This window comes from Manduca sexta, chromosome 20, assembly GCF_014839805.1.
Source record: "Manduca sexta isolate Smith_Timp_Sample1 chromosome 20, JHU_Msex_v1.0, whole genome shotgun sequence".
NCBI classification, from domain to species: domain Eukaryota; kingdom Metazoa; phylum Arthropoda; class Insecta; order Lepidoptera; family Sphingidae; genus Manduca; species Manduca sexta.
The window spans coordinates 4,263,639-4,279,390 of record NC_051134.1 but is presented as its reverse complement, the minus strand read 5'-3'; the positions used below and the strand labels follow the sequence as shown (position 1 = coordinate 4,279,390).

Below are 15,752 nucleotides of genomic sequence, written 5' to 3'. Positions count from 1 at the left end.
TATGTGCGTATTCTTTGTGAATTATCGCTTGCATTAACGGTAAAGGAGAACATCGTCAGGAAACCTGCATACCTAAAAAAATCTCTATAGGAATTTTCGAGGGTGTGTGAAGTCTACCAATCCGCTCTAGGCCAGCATGGTGGACTAAGGCCTAATCCCTCTCCATGGTAGAGGAGGCCCGTGCCCAGCTGTAGGACAGTATATAACACAGGGCTCATATTATTATAAATTTTGTAATTGTCTAGTAAATTTCATGACATTCACACTGCCTTATAGCTCCTCTGATTATCTTTATATTCTGGGTTAATTACTTGTTTAGATTAATTTCCGTGTTAATTCACAGGGTAGGCGTCTGTTCATTTCCTTGTTAATTTCGCTTGGTAAAATTATGATGAACCTTGACGCTTGATATTATTTAGTTATGTTCTTATTATGTTTAAGGTAGGAATTATTCTATTTTTATAAACAGCTCCTCTTGTACCGGTAGAACGTGATGAGAAAGTACTCCAATAAAATAATTCAAATGTAATTTTATAAACATCAATATAATTTATTATTTATATGTTTTATTGCGGATAATTAGTACTTAAGATAGGTTATTGTTTTTGTATTTACTGCATTATTACTTTTAACTTTTAAAATCAACCAAAGAATAGTTGTGAATTTTATAATAAAATATTTTATTAATAATTTTTATGTTGTTAATTTTATAATTTTACCTAAATTTGTATTTAATTAATGCAATTATCGCTTACTAGCTATAAATGCCCCCTTGTGAAGTATTTCGGGATAAATATATATAATAATCCAGAATTGGATCAACCTTTTTTTTTTGTTTCGCGGAGAAAGTTCCTTATTACTACCGCCTACCTTCGTGGGGGGCGACTGAGCGGTTATGCTGGGGTAACCGTGCCTTACGGCCCGGCGTTGAGCCGCCCCGGTTTGATGACGACCTTCGGGCGACCGCCGAGCCAGGCCGAGTCCCTAACCCTATGTACACCTAACCTATGCACAGTCTACCAGCTAAAACTCCGCGGTGGCCCTCTTCGGCGCATTAGGGACGGCTACGGCATTAGGGATGCGGGCTTCCTCCGACGTTGAGGTGTCTAAGTCTACGACCGCAGTCGCCCCTGCGCGGTGCCGCATTGGGGCCCTATGGGGGGGGGGGGGGGGTTCCTCAGAAGCCCCCGCGCACCGAAGGACGCCCTCGGCGTCTACGGCAGCGTGAGGCCAACTACACACTGCCTTCCATCTCGGGGGTCAACCGAAAATGTGCAAAAGATGCACAGAAATGCACTAGGGCAGACAGCCCCCTGCTGCCCGCCGACGACCCCTTTCATGGCCCCTATTACTCGCCTCTTACGACAGGCAGGGGATACCGTGGTGAAATTCTCCAAACGCCCCCATTCCACAGGGCGGATAATTGGATCAATTTGAGAAATTACGTTTCCAACTGGAAATTGTATTATCACAATGATTCCTTCCCGAATTTCTGCCATGGCAGCCAATCTCAAAGGAATTCAGCCAGGTACGCAGGAGATATTATAGTGCATAAGGGTGTGTGCAATACTCAGGTGCACTCTATATTCCTTCACTCTCATAGTCCGGTAAGACGGCAATCTGACATGACCGGAGAAAGATAATTATTTTGAATTCATATACACGTTGGAAATAATTTTATTTTACATTAAGGTATCATAGAAAAAATATTTGGGTTCTCCCAAACATTGCTGTAATTAATGTTTCGAACTACAACTAGATCGATTATATTTCTAGAAATATTTATAATAGCATTCATCATCGTCATCAGCCGCAGGATGTTCACTGCTGAGCATGGGCGTCCTCCAAAGATATTCAGATCGAACTTTTGGAAGCGGCCCGCATCCAGCGACCTCCTGCGACTTTCGACTTACAATAGCATTGTTTTCATTAAAATAAAAACAATAAGAGAAGCCGTAGTGGAGAGTAAAAAAAACTCGCGTTTGATGCTTCCATCTGGAATGTTTAAGAAAGCAAAAAATAGTTGCCTTCGAACTTTCATAATAACAGCTTGTAGCCGAACTTGTGTATAAGTTTTCATATTCATTTTATTATTCTACCAATTTATTACTAGACAGATTCTTGTAATCTGCTGATATCTGTCACAATAAAATAATAAAATTCTTATTATTCTGAAATTAGTTTAAAGTTATATTTATAGGCAAACCGCAAACTTGCGGTTATAATATCATTAACTAATAAGTACGCCAAGGATATCTGTGTTCATTGTATCGCACGGCTCCGATATTCATCAATGTGGTAAAAAAAAATTATCGTTAGGTGCCATATAGTAAAAGTCATTATAGGAGTCGTTGGCATTTTTCCAGAATCAAGGCAAATCATTTTAATCTCAATAAAACATCGTCGTAGTACAACAGAGAGATAATCGACATTAATTCTGACACACTGTATTCGACGATAAGTGTAATAAGGTCCAGATAGAGTATCGAGTGATGAGAGATGATTATCCTTCCTCAATCGATATAATCATGCCGGCATGTGAAACCAGTTGCTGACCCCGGAAGCCGACACAGTCACATGGGCCACTACGGCGGGTATTCCAATATTTTTATAATGGTCGCTATTCGCCATGTTACAAATATCTCAATACACGGTACATTACGTATCACCCCCCCCCCCCCCTTAACCAATGCGAAACTAATTTTCAATAGTAATCAAATGTCAGAAGTAGAATCATTCGGGAAAAAAATATTATAGCAGCAATTACCAGTAATTGTAAAAAAAGTGCATTGTCATATTCTCTTCCTATACTTTATTGTCGGCTTGGTGGTTGAAAAATAATGGTAACCATTATTTTTATGAAGAAATTCTTTAGATGTTAGTTAGAGGCATCGATATATTTGTACTACGTACTAGATTTGGCGTTCGGAACATTCACTGCGTTCAACTGAATTGAACTGCAATCCATTCAAACTAACTTTAGTATGGTCAATATTGACAGCTTGGGGTTGTGTATGGAGTGGCGCTCATAATATAAAAACGCGAATCTAAGTGTAAACCTGGATTTGCATGAAAAATATTAGTCAAATGAGTAAAATTATTTATTAACGTGAATAAATAGGTTATAACAGTGACGGTTGTCATTTTAGTTCAGATTTTGAATAAAGTTTATATGGACGTTCGTGTCTATAAAATATACGTCAATGGTTAGAGGTTACTATTATGTCGATTCTCCAGTAAAACATTAACTGCCGTAAGTACTAACAACATTGTTAACTTCATCATCATCGTTAGTCAATTGGCCATAAATATTCCGCTTTCAATGGATAAAATCCAAACACAATAATTGATCGTCAATCTATCGGCTATAAATATTCCGCTTCAAATAGATAAAATCCAAACACAATTGAAGCAGTTTAGTCTGCAAGAGTTACGGTGTGTTTTGTCTGACATTCCTAGACAAAACAAAGGCCAGTATTATATTTTTAAAATTTCTGTGCAAAGATATTAAAACCAATTGGCTCAGTTCATCGCTGTTTTAACGTTAATTGGCCTATAAAGGATGTAAGTATTTACCTGAGATTTATGTTTACGATCTCATATCCATAACAGAAATTAATTGCTTTCTTGAAAAACCTTTTGAACTTGTTTATTATTATATACACTGGTGATTATTATGCATTTGATTTCGCATTTAAACAAAATACTTCGCTTAGTATTTAATTATGTTATTACCCACTTAATTTTATGATTATTTTCTTAAACACGCCACGTCATCACAATCAATTTCGATATTCGAACTTCGAGAAGTTAATGGTTGAGGCAGAAAGCCAGTCGTAAAGGGAAGATGGTGGAAGATATGATTGAACCAGGCTGTAGATCGTTTAACTATATGAAGACTCTGAGTCTATCGTTGTTTTTGGTAAGAGGATCATCATCATCAACTGCAGGATGACCACTGCTGAACATGAGCCACCCCCAAAGACTTCTAGATCGACCTATTGGAAGTGGCCCACATCCAGCGACTCCCTGCGACTTTTATTAGGACATCATAAAAGGATACCATATATATTTTGCACTTGACCAAATAACGACCACAGTGCAAAGGTATTAATACCACTTCTGATAAATGAGCTACCTAAACCACAGTATACCATTAAGAATGTCCGGCACAATTCCGGCAACCGTTGAGAAATGCAATCTTTGTATCAATATTAAGAAACAATCGAAGGTAGTCACATCACCAAAAAAAAAACACTATCGTAGGAAGTCTTCAATCACTCCCACGTATCCTACAGGGCTTCCATATCAGGAACAAAGTACAGCGAACACTGGGGGCGTTAAGTCTTCATTGATATTTATCGATATCAAATCCGGTGTCCGGCCTGACTTCCATTAACTGATAAAGATTGTCAGCGGCTATTGACGCGCCGTACATACTTAGCGTGGGTGAGGATCGATGAATTCTCCTCTCATATACAGACAATTCGTTATACGTACAATTTTTATACAGTATGTAATTTTAGTCAAGGAATCTATTGAAGAAGGTATTCAGTGCTCAATTCTTGTCGGACTGCTTTCATAGTTAGATTACCTAATTTATATACGTATATAATTTTAGTCGAGGAACCTGTTAAGGGTATTCAGTGCTTAATTCTTGTCCCAAGCATAAAATATAACCTATTTTTATGGGAATTTTAGAACATAGGTATTTTTTGGTTCCTAAGCTTGATTAAATATGAAGGGAAAACGTATGATACATAAGGGTGATATTCATACGCAATGACCTATAAGGTAGTTCCAATAAGAAGTACAAGTTTATCCACATTTTAGGAGCCTTTTTGGAAATTGCTTTTGAAGATTTACTGTAAATTATCATTGCTTTTTTGTTTTAAATATATTTTATTAGTTATTCGCAAGCATCGACTGCCGTGTTTAAATAAATCCCTCGAATAAAAAAACATACTGTATAACAAGATGGGCAAAATCCCCTCTTCCTGGAAAATACTATTATATATATTTGTCTACAGGGTGCTGAGTAACTATAAAAAGACTTTTTATATGGCGTTTCTGTACCAAAGGCCGGAGATTGAAATTGCACTAGTAGAACGTTACAATGGAAGTTAAATGAATCGGAAAATGAACCGTCTGTTTCCGTATTTACAATTGAAAATGGAGGGAACACCGATAATAACTGCGTTTTATATACGTTAGTTTAAACTGTGGTTAGTAAAAAAATATATAATTGTAAACTTAATGTCCAATATTGTAATGTTTTTTTTAAGCATTATATATATATAGACACTTTTGTTAAAGCTTATAATATAATTATTATAATAACGAAATAGGCAACTAAATTAAATTACGAAGATATTTAATAATACGTTAAAATTTACCCATCTAGCGTAGAAATTCACTTCTCCTTTGTTAAATGGCAAGGAGCTCTCTAAAGGTAATGAAATACAAGAGGTTTATGAACCTAGATCATTTACTTGTGTATGAAGCTATTCCGCCAATGTCATGTTGGTGGCTTTGGTTATTTAAATAAGGTAAACCAAGAAGATTGTACAAAACAAAAGCCAATTAAAGCCAAAGCCAAAAATATCGAATTACCTGCACACGGTGTCAAATTTATTTCGTTCGCTATTGAATGCTGCAGGTCATAGCCTCAAACCACAGGCTTTTTTTGATGCTCAGACGAGTGTTTACGAGAATCCCAAATTGCATTTTACACTTGAATTATTTTTGTTCAACAGACAAAAGTTTTAGATTAAAATGGCTTGTCTTTACGATCGCTCAGATATTTACAGTAAAAGGGCTGTTTCAAATAATAATATACTGAAATATTCTCACTGACTCAAATTGAAAAGAATTTGATTTTTAATTTAGTAAAGAAAACTAAAGACAAAAAAGTTGATGAGCTACTTCAATAGCCATATTATGCTTTATGACTTATTTAGACTATTGAAGAATAATTCGTCTAACTTGGTGAATAATTTGTGAACGAGTATGACCACATTCAGCTCCTTTTAGATATCCATCTATATTTAATGAACACAGATCTTTCAAACATCGATGAAATGCTGGTGGTAGGAAATATTTAATATCGGCCCGGTTAGCAACCACCGTGCACAAGGTATTAAAACCGGCCGTAGTAGCCCTCGTAAGCGTGTTTTATTCCAGGATCAGCCTGTGTATATCCGGTTCCAACAGGCCGGCATAATTGTGTCGACTGCCGAGGGGTAATTATTTCTCATCAGTCGATATTTCTATTGGATTCCATCAGGTGCAGCGGGGTCACATTGCACGTATAAAAAAATATCTCGGCAGGTCCCTAAATGAGGCATTACATTTCTTAATGAATGAATGAATAATGCCCTACACAAGGCTCCCCTCAGTCGTTCACCAGACACCTTCTACGTCTCCTCTGTCTCCAGGCGGAAAAGTTTATTCACGAACCCGTCCACCCTTTCCTACCAGATGATTCGCAGAAAGATACCATTTATTGCTCTGACCTCTGGCTGCTAACCACGTCAGTAACCATGGCCGGCAATGAAGGATCGTCTCCATTTGCTCTAAAAGCACTGCATTGTAGGTCCTAAGCTGGTCAGTACTAACGACTGTGTCGGAAAGTGCCCTCGCGGCCATTATCACACGGCGCAGCGTACTAACACCAACTGTTAGTGACGCAAATACTTTTTAGTGAAATATAGTTTTGGTTTTAATTTAAATTAAACAATTTTACGCCTTTTATCGCGGTTTTAATATTTTACTTTTCTCCCGAGGTTTCGAAAACTTTGCAGCCTTCATGGTCACGGGGGGGGACAGGAAAAGTAAAATATTAAAACCGCGATAAAATCCGTATAATAGTATAATTTTGGTTTTAATTATTTAAATTTCGATTCCTCGATGAAATGGTATTTTTTTGTACTTACTTGTCACATGAGAGTTTTTTAATGTCGTATGTAAATATTTTTATCATAACGCCTTTTTAATTTGAACTAGTTGAGTACTGGCTCATCGCCAACACCAACCGATGGGCAAATTGCATGAATAAGTATATTCCCAATAGTCAGTAATCCAATCGACAGTAATCCCTCTCAGTAGTACAGGAGGCCCGTGCCCAACAGTGGGACAGTATATAATACTTATATGTAGGATTATTTTCTCTACAGACTTAGTACTTGACATTAAATAATGTATAATAATAGGCAATAGGTAACATAATTTTGCTATTTACCTGAACTATGATTGATGGTTTTGTTTATAACAATAAATATTGCGTATGTAATACACATGCTAATGGAAAACTTTGTACCCACGTTATAACATGTGTAACGTTTAGGTAATTACGAAATGACGTAGTTATTGGCATTAATATACTCAGTAATATATAATTTCGGAGAAAAAAATACGCAAAAACATTGCTTACAGGTGCCTACAAATTCGAAAGCAAAACAATTCTACAGTATATTATAAATAGATTATAACGATCTGTTTGGTGATATAGCCATGAGTACAATTCCAAATAATTATCTGCCAATTTCTCCTTAATCTTATTTAATTCCATTCCTTTGTATCGGATCCTGTAATCATCATTGTCACAGACAACCAGCTTAGCTACTGCAGGGACCTGGAGGAAAGTTGGGAGGGGATATCTGGGAAGAAAGCGTGGGGAATGGATAAAGAACTCTCTTAGGATAGAAGGCCAGGAAATGTTCGGGGCCTCAAAGTGCAGTATTTGGTAGATTTTAATCATTAATTTCGATTAGCTAATGTTGATCCCTGGGGTTAAACGACTACTTAATTAAATAATTTACATTGTGACGATCTTTTTTAGTTCGCCATATTCTTACATAGTACCGTAAATTTATCATCTACTTTTTAAAGAAAACGCTTAATTTGTGTTCGGGTATATGCAAATTAATAAAATAAATAAATGTAAAGAAACTTTTATTTTCACATTTACAAAACATTTTGTTAAGGACACTGGTGAAGGAAAATTATAAAGAAAAATAAATATTTTATTAATAAATTATCTTCTTATTATACGAAACCGAGTAAAACGATATTAATGAATTTGTATCCGTAATGCGCTGGACAGACAAAAAAACAAAAGACGCGGCTGGGGCGCGCATATTATGTCTTTTGCGACTTACGAGACCCTTTCATACAAAATGTAAGAAACGTCGTGATGCAAAACATACACAAAACTACCTACGTCCTTGAGTAGTTGCGAGGTGTTTAGAGAAGGAAGATCATTGTATATTGAGTAAAATGCGGGACGATTATGTATTCAACGTAAAATTTTATAGTTTAATTGAAAATCATTCAGTTCTCTATAATTATAATAAACCAAAGTATTGCAATAACCCTCCATATGAGCGAGATACACCAGTGCTAACACATCTTCATCTTCGTAAGAAGACATGTTATCATGTCAAAATCGGATAGCTAAAAACCGTCATCTCTCGCGGCGCCCAATATCACGTCCGTGCCTCGTCTGTTCTATATGTTTTTAAAAATTACGACGGCGTCCCGTCCGTGCCATGTCTGCGCCCTACGTCTTTTTTGTATGGCCCGCGCGTAATATTCAAATTCGTCCAGCGAGTGATCCTGTGAAGTGTAACAGTGTTCTTACTGTAGGTAGCCGAGGCAAGTCACTAGTCTATAAAAAAGAGCATCGTTTAAAACACCAATTGGATATAGCATTCAAATTACGTGGTCCCTTTAATGTCTTTATAACTAGTTTCTACTTGTATTTGGTTTCGTAAAGGAGTAAGGGTCGAAACAGACACGATGTTATTGGCTTATTGTATGCTAATTGCGTATACATCACATGATATTTGTATACATAAATCTTTATCACCTATTGTACAAATTTAGAAGTTCTTTACTGTTTTAGACTTCTTATTGTTTTCAATTTAAATAGTTTTTACAATCAGGTGTCACTTCGTCATATTTATCTATACATGTTATAAAACAAAGTTCCTTTACTATCTGTCTGTATGTTATCGATTTTCTCAAAATCTACTGAATGAATTTTCATAAAGTTTTGTATAGAGATAGTTTAAGACCCTGGGCAGGTAGCTTTCTTTTATCCCGGGAAAATATATAGCAGGACTTTTATCCCGGAAAACGCCTTCACGCGGGCGAAGCTGCGAACTTGTTTATAAATAAAATCTTCCATCGGTCTTACGAATTCCTTAAATCTTAAGACGAAACGTATAATAAAATATTACCGTAGAAGAGTCTGTTGTCTGTCTGAATTGTTCGCGTTTGATGTAAAAACGATTTTTAATCAAAGTTTCACTGTTTCACGTGAAATCTAATTTAAAATACTTTATAAATATTTTTTCATACTGACGGATCCATTGGTATAAGCACTAAGTTTCAAATATTTCAAGAAAACTTATTAAAGTAATTGTATTTTTAACTAACGAAAAGGCAACTCAAATTCTAATAATATGATCTTTAATCTTAACACTAAGTTGAAAGCCTATGTTTAAATAATTAAACTCGATAATGCATTACTCGCCTTTTACGTTTAGTAAAATAAGAATTTAATACACCTAGAGCGTGTCAAATAACTTCTCTTACAGAGAATTTGTCTCTACGATACAAAAAAGTAAGCTTACGTTAATGTGTCGCGTTCCGTGAACAGCTTGTGTATATTCGGGTGGAATAGGCCAGGCAGCATCTCTCGTCAGTCGACATTCTATTGGACCCCACTCCACTTACCATCAGGTGCAGAGGGGACAATTCGCCGTGTTCGTATAATAATATCAGCCCTGTATTATATACTTGCCCACTGCTGAGCACGGGCCTCCTCTACCACTGAGAGGGATTAGGCCTTAGTCCACCACGCTGGCCTAGTGCGGATTGGTAGACTTCACACACCTTCGAAATTCCTATAGAGAACTTATCAGATGAGCAGGTTTCCTCACGATGTTTTCCTTCACCGTTAAAGCGAACGATAAATTCACAAAGAATACACACATGATTTTTTAGAAAAATCAGAGGTGTGTGCCCTTGGGATTTGAACCTGCAGACATTCGTCTTGGCAGTCCGTTCCACACCCAACTAGGCTATCGCCGCTTACAACATGCTCGTATTAGAAAAAAAAATATTATCATTGCTCAAATCTAGCGTCTAGATTCAAAACTACATACATACATGGCAGAGATTATGTATTGCCACTTTGCACGATTCTGGCATACTTCTTTCGCTTCCTCGACCTGTATCAATATTTTAATGCATTCCCGCCGCGTCAGGGTACCTTTGACCTGGCCTTTGTCGGTTGTCAGATATCTGACAATGGAAGGGTCGGTACAATTGACCCTTACCGGCTCTTACATCTACATTCGCCTTATATATCCTCTTTGTCAGTCTGTCATCCTTCCTTTACAAATGCCTTCCTTTTCAAATCACCTTAATACAATTATTTTATTTAATACTATTAATTTATAATGTCACATATATTTTTAATACTTTCTTTTAGCGCAATGACGAGACGATCGAACCCCTGGCCTATGCTTGGTCTCCACACCAAATGCACGCCCATGCATGGGGGCACATTTGCCGCAACCCTAGGCGCACAGCTCGTGTGTAAACTCGTGTGCGCTTGCTAAATTCACAGTGAGATCTGTCTAAGGGTTCGCGAACATTTCCCTTCCCTTCCTTCCAACCATCCTAATAACTCCTGCTCCTTCCTCTTTTCTTCCTTCCCTCTATCTCCTCCCTTGTTCCTCCCGGGCCCTAAGACAGCTTAGCTGTTGGCTGCCAAGCCTCCAGTGATAGCGGTAGGCCCCACCAACTCATCATGGGGCTGCCGTGGTTGCTAAGCCGGGGGATCGCTTGTACACCATTAGCAGGATACCCCGGGTGATAAACACGGCAGTTTCCCAAAAAAACCTCCTGGCCTGACCATAAACTCAACAACCACCTTTATACAATAACATCAACGTTCAGAACTGTTTTGGCTTTTGTTCGTTCTGAACTTAGCTGGTCACCCTGAGGCATGTGTTACGTCTCTTAATGCCCAGTAATTATTACTGTATCCTTCAAGTCGGATTACAACTTCGAGGTACAAAGAGTAATCGTAATCATCATTATGTGTGTCCATGGGACAAATATGATTAATATCTTTATACATTTTGCAAATCACTTTTTAAATCAATGTCACAGAACAATATTTTAGTTGAATGATACATTATTTTTAGTATTCTTGCTAATTTATTAGCAATAATTTTTATTTTTAAATTATGTTGAAGAACTAGCTTTTATTTGGAATGAAATAATTATTTATTTGAACCTGTAAAAATGTATACATTATTTAGATTCTGTCAATATTAACTCTACTACCAGTTAAGAAAGCAGTTCTCACTAGAAGAACGGGCAAGTAGCTCTGGTGTTGTTCTTTTCAAAATCAGTTTAAGGTATAAACTACACTACATAATACAGAGAAAAAAATATATAATTGTATTTTCAGTGTTGTTTGGAGCAGTTCATTAAAATGCTCGCAAAATACTTGATTAATAAATTAATATGAAATTTCCATACGAGTACACAACGCTCTCAACAATCATGAAATATTATATTATGCTTATAATTTTACCTACAATACCCCTAGCAATTAGAAATAGTAAGCGAAATGGATAGAATAGTCCACACAAGCAGCAAAACGTTCATGAGTATGACGCATGTTCACGGCTTCTACTTGCATTTTAGTCTTTTTCCGTAATCAATATTTCTGATTTAAAAATAGCTTCTACTAATACACGTATTTTAGCAAAATGGACTTTAAACGTCAATGAATACACATATAAACAACTTTGTCCTCAGTTACTATAAGGTTATTTTTAGTCATTGTCATAGTTGGTGTTATTTCTTTACAGAAATATAATACTTACGCATTGAGCGGTTGATTGACGTAAAATCCTTGTCAAAGGTAAACTACCTTTGATGGTAATGTCAATCATAAGACACGAGTTGCTTGAAAAACTCCATTGTATTTTTTGTATCGTAACCAATAAGTTAGTTGTATTAGTTGTAATTATAAATTATTTTTAGACTTCAGCCTGGTACGTACATTAGTTATTATATTATTATGTATTAATATTATAAAGCTGCAGAGTTTGCTTATTTGAACACGTTAATCTCAAGAACCAATGAACCGATTTTGATTTATTTTCGCTGATAGGAAGCTACATTACTTCTCCGCAGTCCGGTGAATTTTTTGGAAGCGGGGCAAAACCTGGGTTATACCGCCCCCGACCACCTATATTTTTATTTTTGTCATCGTCATCATCATCATTTCGCGCCCGCGAGAAATAATTTATGTGTTTAATGTACTGAACGTCTCATTAGTCATAACTGCGTTAATGATAAGTTGTGTATACGTCTGCTAAGTGTGAATTTGCCGCTCGGAGCACGGGCCCTGTCTCCCGTGTATTTTAGGCTACTTTTTATAAGGGGAAAATACAATGCGGGACTTTTATTCCGGAAAAACTTTGTCACGTCAAGGAGCTGCCAGAAATGTATTGTAAAGTGTTACCGAGCCACCATGAAAGTTAAACTTCTCACAACTTCAAACAACTACATTAAGGCCATACGTATGTTAAAGGCAATTAATTTGTTTGTCTTTGAATCGTTAACGCCACGTAGTTAGTCCTTTGTTTCAAGACATTTCCAAACGTTAGAGTATGTATGAAACATTGTTTCTGCCAACAATGTGTATTTTCCTGAAAATAGTTATACACAAAGACATTAAACTGTATTGTTAGTTATCCCTAACTGTACAGTTGTGACCAGTGACCGGAAATCAGGGTAAAATTTTTGCTCCAAAAGTTATTACCAATTGGTAATAAGTCGCTGCTTTATTTGAAATGTCCGGTGACAAGATTTCACAGCGCCTTAGATATTGATACAAAAATAATATATTTACAAAATCTGCTAATATGACCATTAAAAACATGCAAATCATGATATGGAAAACATATAAAGCATTTTACTTCGTTTTTTTGCTATTTCATGGTAGATTGAGTAACCAGCGCGAACGCAAAGTTTTTGTATGACAATCTTCCCAATTACTTCCAATTACTTCCCACTATATATAATCTTAAAACTCTTTGGCTATTAGTTAATGCTAAAATTTATAAATTACCAAGCCAGGCTGTTGTGTTGCTTAAGATGGTAAGATGTTAGCCCATGACTTATTTTTGCATTACGGTTTCATCATCATCATTTCAGCCGGGAATCGTCGGCTGCTGGACACAGGCCTTCCCCATTGAGGGCCATAGAGACCGGTTTTGGGCGACCCTCACCAGGTCGTCGGTCCATCGGTTTACTTTCCATCAAATTGCATCAAAATCGGTTTAATATTTTACTCGTGAAATGCCATTAATGAATAAATTACAAGAATTAAATCAAACCAACGCTTTCACCAGAACATTAACCTTCATGCAGTTCGAACTACCCTCATTTAATTCGTTTACGTTTGTCTTCACGTGTGAAATCATTTTACATTAAACCTTAATAACGTTACATACGTCTTGTTATTCATCATGACCTGGGAGTCATTGACGTCATCTCACGTCTTCACAAACACGTCTGCAGTCGTCTGTCCCTAATTATTTGGCGGTAGACCGCTAACGCCTTACTTTATTTCTCTTCGAGTTGAATTCAATTCTAAATGGCTATTGTTATTCATTCGGAGATTGGTGTTGCGGTGTTCATCTTAAGCTATATTAATGTTATGGCTTGAATTATTGCAGTCTGTTTGTAAATCTCTTCATCTTCAATTTCGTCAGGGTACGGCAATTCTTTGTAATAATATATATTGAGGAATTTAATCTTTGAATAAAAATTAATGTCGTTTAGTCCATTCTTTATTTTTACAACTATAACTGAATGACGAGACTAGACGTGGAAATAACTTTTTTTATACGTGCACGCCAAAGTTACCCACTGCACCTGATGGTAAGTGGACTGGGGTCCAATATAATGCCCACTGACGAGAGATTACCCCTCGACATTCGACACAACTATGCCGGCCTGTTGGATACGGATATACACAGGCTATGGCAGGTTTTAACACCTTGTGTACTGTGGACGCTATCCTATGGATGTAAAATATATCCCACCAGCGAATATCTGATCAAATCGATATCAATCGAATAATTGATAAGCTTTAAATATAATTTAGCAGACATCGAAAATTTTATATCCTGTTCATCTTAGGACTGTTCATCAGATTCTTATAATTTTCTATAATTTTACTAATTTCAATTATTAGTGCTTGCACAGTGCTGCTAACCACCAGAATTAGATGAAGGGTTTACGAACACTATACACGCACCCACGCTTTTTATCCCCGAAAGGGTAGGCAGAGGCGCAAATAGTGCACGTACTTTCCGCTGTATGTATTCCGTCCCTTGATATGATTGGGGCATGCCTATCGCCATATCGGATACAAATTTTCGACTCCAGGATGATACTAGGTAGAAAAAACTCAATATCACTCAACCCGACCCGGGGATCAAACCCGTGACCTCACCACTGCAGTCGTACCTTAATACAACTACGCCACCGCGGTAGTCTACTATAGGCACTAACAGGTACTTGTTATTTTATTAAAGTGCAAATAAATAACGCCAATACGTTATAAAAAATGACGACGTATAGTCATATTTGCTTTAACAAGAGATTTCATATAAAAAAAATGATTACTAAGGTGGGGATCTCTCATCTTCGTGTTGAAGTGGCTTCTAAGAATTATTTAGGGCCTGATTCACAAGTTTCAAGCAAAGTCAGTAAATCAGTATAATTAATTAACATTTTTATTATGATAGCATAGGTTAGAGTGTGACTTTTGTATTTGGCTGGCTTATATACCTATGTGACGAGTAACATATTCGCAGAAGGTTTGAAGCAGGCCCTTAATCTTTTAAGGTACAAGAAACTGGACCCTATGTATTAACAAATTCCACGTTTTTAGTTGTTTTAGCATTTTATCCAGTCTTTTGTGTTGTTATGTTATCTTCGTTTGCTATTTTGATTCAGATTTCGTGTTGCAGCTGTTTATTCGCACAAACAAATCGCATGATGGTGCCACAGATGTTGTGTTTTCGATGGATACAGTTATCTGCAGTAGTATTATAATGTAAATATAAGTTTCTTTCTAAAGAGTAACCTTTGGAACTATTGAATTGACCTTAAAAATATTTAATTATTTTATGGCGATATTTTATATTCATTTCATTTTTTATTTCAGGTGCAAACTTTTATGCGTTGGGAGATACGAGCGAAATATTTTTTGTAAACAAATTGTAGAATATATTTTAAAGTTACTGGTAACTTTATAAACTTGCATTTTTTTAGTTTATTTACTATAATTCTACAGCGTCCCTCAGATTTTTTATTTATTTAGCATTGACATATTCACGAGCCGTAAAGTCTCTAATGTCGCCTTTAATTACTTTCGTCTGGATTTTTTACGTTTCAACTGGGTAAGCTAGGGTCGTCACTCTTTTAATCTCCTAGGTTAGACATTTTTGAAAGCGCTAGGAATTTAAATAAAATGTAGTTCCAAAATTGTTGGTTCTTCTTAATTTATAAGTTTAGTTTTAGCACCTACCTGCTTAATTATTTTGGTTTTATTTTGATTTTATATCGAGGATAATTACTTAATTTATTCTTTATAATAAATATTTGATGATATTATTATCACTTACACATAAATTCTGTAAAGG

General features: G+C 36.3%; 1 long non-coding RNA gene across 2 annotated transcripts; it reads left to right on the top strand.

The window, feature by feature from the left end:
- The first annotated feature begins 3,166 nt into the window (after window positions 1–3,166).
- Window positions 3,167–15,676, top strand: LOC115449097. 2 transcript variants are annotated; one of them, XR_003939141.2, is made up of 4 exons: window positions 3,167–3,253; window positions 5,031–5,225; window positions 15,078–15,163; window positions 15,275–15,676. It is a non-coding gene; the product is annotated as an uncharacterized LOC115449097 (long non-coding RNA). The 2 variants fall into 2 exon arrangements; XR_003939140.2 differs by having other exon boundaries at window positions 15,064–15,163.
- The last annotated feature ends 76 nt before the right edge of the window (window positions 15,677–15,752 follow it).